The 3,491-nt window shown below is 35.4% G+C and overlaps 1 long non-coding RNA gene across 1 annotated transcript; it reads right to left on the bottom strand.

Moving 5' to 3' along the window:
* Positions 1 to 1,035: 1,035 nt before the first annotated feature.
* LOC122058876 lies at positions 1,036 to 1,873 on the bottom strand. Its single transcript, XR_006133968.1, has 2 exons — positions 1,456 to 1,873; positions 1,036 to 1,316 (listed from the first exon to the last, which is right to left on the bottom strand). It is a non-coding gene; the product is annotated as an uncharacterized LOC122058876 (long non-coding RNA).
* Positions 1,874 to 3,491: the final 1,618 nt, after the last annotated feature.

Raw genomic sequence — 3,491 nt, 5'->3', positions numbered from 1 at the left:
GTTGAATGACATTTGGAATTGCACTGATCGTTCTTTTAAATATTTCGAACCGAAAATTAAAAATAAACAGATAAGGTAAACACAAATCAATTGATGAGATTTGGGGGTTCTTCAAAGGTAGGTTGGCCATTTAGGAAACTCTAACATGTTATTTAATATTTATTTAATTATGAAAATAGAGGTGGTACGTGATATTAAAAAAAAATATATAATGATGTCACTGGAAATTCAGATTAATTACATGGGTGGTATAAGAATTTTTCCTTTATAATGATTTTTACTGAAACCTTGAACTTTCTCTTTTTTTGCTGGATTTTAATCAGCATTAGACCAAACAAATTGGCAAGATTGCGGTTTTAAAAATAAACCAATTTACCATCAAGTGCAACTCATTCACTTTAGATTCAGTAAATTCACAAATCGCTTTCTACTCTTCTTTCTTCTACGTCAAGCTAGCAAACAGGACATGATTTATTTATTTATTTATTTTTAGGCCTTCCGCTACAATTGAAAGGAACAAACTTAAGTTAATGCATCTCAAAAATGAGGAAGTTATATGATAAAATAATAAAAATTAAATAAAGCCTAAGTTTCACAATAGCCTCATCAGAATACCATAACACATGGAAGAGAAGCCAATTCAAAGCCCAATTAAGCATTAAATACACTGATGAGGGTAGGCCCGCATCAAACCCACCCAATTGTCCTCTTAATATTTGGTTGTATAACCGTCCCCCTCCACTCAGATTCTCTCCTGAACTATGACCTCCTGCAACAATCTTACATCATCCAAGGGGTGTGGATAATTGTAGAAGGTCATAAGAAGAGGATCTAGCCTCCCCCACCCCAACTCAAAATAAAAAAATGTAATTATTTAGATTTTACTTGAAAATATTATTTTTTTAGCAATTTTTGCTTGGAAACAAATGGATTCTAAGTTTAAGTCCGTTGAATCTCCAAGTGGAACCAAACAAAATACTGAAGGGCAGCGGTTCTTTCAATAGATTGGGGGGAGAGAAAATGTGAGAAAGATAATATCAAAAAAAAAATCAATTTTTCACTGTCTAATAGTTGTTATTTTCACATCCTTCTATGACAATGTAAAATTGTGTGGACCATTAAAACAAAGCCATTAGCCCCAGTTTGTATAGCTTTTTGGGCAATGATATAGGCCTCTCTTAATATTATAGTTACAACTTACATATTTAATAATAAGGACATTAAAACTAGAAATCAAGTCCAAGATGGAAGATAGTGTTTGGAAGTATGTTGTAGAGCTTCCCTCAACTGAGTGACAGCAACTCTGTTTTCATATCCTGGGGAACAAAAATGAGCATTTGGTGATCTAATACATTAGATCTTGATTTCACCTGGGAATTTTATTATTTCTTATTTCAATGACATAAGAAACATAAGTTTTTCAAAATTGAACCAAGATAAGAAAGAGTTGCTTACCTGGTTGGTGCAATTGCTCATCTAGGCGTCTTCTAATTGAAGTGCTTTGGCAGCACACTCATCTAAGATGTCTTCTGCATCATAAGCTGCATCCTTTGATAGCCTTATCCTTGAATTGCTTCATCTCAGCATCCTCCAATACATCTCGAATTGTGGCCAAGGTGTTTGAAAGCCTTCTCATCTCTCGATCGACTCCCCATGCCAAAGCAAACTCTTGCTCAAGTAGGGAGTTAATGTTCTGAAGAACAGCTCGAAGAATAACTGCATCAACCATCTTGTTTGCAGCTTAAATGTCTACTTGATCAAAGTTGCTTAGATCTTTGAATTGAAAAGAAATTCTGAATCTCTCTAAAGGTGCAAAGGAATGATCTTCAAAAGAGTAAAGAGCCTCCCTTTGCATTTCCTCTTTCTTTCTGTTCACAATTAGAGTCACAAAGGAATTGTTTGCAAAATTCCGTAAAAGACAGGATAGAAAATATCTTCCATTATTGAGAGAGAACAACAGATTTAGGAATCGGATTTAGGTATACGGATATGCTGATACCGATCCGATCCGATCTGATCTGGATGCGTTTTCATCACTTTTGCCCCCAGCTCTAAAAAAAAAAATAAATAAATAAAAATATATATTTTTTAACTATTTTAAGTCTGAAAGGATAAAAGTATCCGATCTAGATTTTGATCAGGTATCGATATTAATCGCAACCAATACTGATATGATATGACCGATGCAAAACCGATACTTGAAAACATAAAGAGAAGTCCGAACTCATCTGTCATCCCTTCCTACCTATCAATCATCACGGCCCTTTTCTCTTGGACTATTGAAGTCCAGTTCAAATGGACACCAGCCTCGGCCCTTGGGCCGATGGACATGATTAGCCCGGTTTGTAAAACGCAGGCCTGAGGTTTGACGTCTTCCCCACCACCGCCCATTGGTAAAGTAGGCCCCATATATAGGGCGCCCAATCTTGGGACCCCCAAAAAATAAAAACACATAATTAAGTCCAGTCCAAGAAAAACTTCCTGGCTGTTTTACAAATAATTTTGTAAGAATAAAAATAGTATTTTGAAGAATACCATGATTATAATAGTTGAAATTAAAAATATTATTTTAATTTATGTAGGTAATTACTGAAGCCAAACCATTTACTACTAAAATATGTGTATTAAAAGCTCAAATTGGAGGCTGTTGTTTGTTTACCATTGCTGAAGGTTATTTTTATTAAAAAAAATAGTACTAATATGGATTGATATTTTACCATGGTAAAATGTAATAATTTTTTAGAAGAGGGTTTCCTAAAAGGCAAAGTGGGTCCTGCATCAATATGATGGTAAATGTGAGTGCTTGTAGAAGCATCAATATGGACGAAATTATGAACGCACGACCCAACATTTTGCTACCGCTAATGGGTCCGAGTTGAATGTCAAATACAAACTTTCAAATACCCACGTTTGCAACAATGATCTTTGTCTTCCCCAAACCTTTCTTCTGACAAAAGACCTTGACCAAACTATAATCTTAGACCAACCATTTCTCGAAATAATCAAACCATTCAAAATAACACAGGATAGCATAACCACTAAATTCCAAGGCCGAAAGATTATCTTTCCTTTTTTACAAGCTCAAAAACCCGTTAACCAAATTACAAACAAAACCAAACAATTAAACTTTCTCCAAACAGAACTCACTCGCCAAAGAATTTCTACCCAACTAAATCACCCTAAAACTATCCAACAAATTCATCAACTTCGTGACAAATTTGAAAAAGACCTTTGCTTCGAAATCCCTGATGCCTTTTGGCACTGCAAAAAACATATGGTTACCCTACCATACGTCAAACATTTCTCTGACTCACAAATCCCTACCAAAGCCCGACCTGCCCAAATGAACCAGACCCTCTTAGAAACTTGAAAACAAGAGATTAATGATATCTTGGCCAAAAAGATCATTAGGCCTAGCACCTCCCCCTGGAGCTGCACGGATATCTATGTTAACAAAGCCTCCAAAATAGAACGAGGAACCCCAAGACTAG

This window comes from Macadamia integrifolia, chromosome 13 (genome assembly GCF_013358625.1).
Source record: "Macadamia integrifolia cultivar HAES 741 chromosome 13, SCU_Mint_v3, whole genome shotgun sequence".
NCBI lineage: Eukaryota > Viridiplantae > Streptophyta > Magnoliopsida > Proteales > Proteaceae > Macadamia > Macadamia integrifolia.
This window is presented reverse-complemented; position numbering and strand designations above follow the sequence as displayed.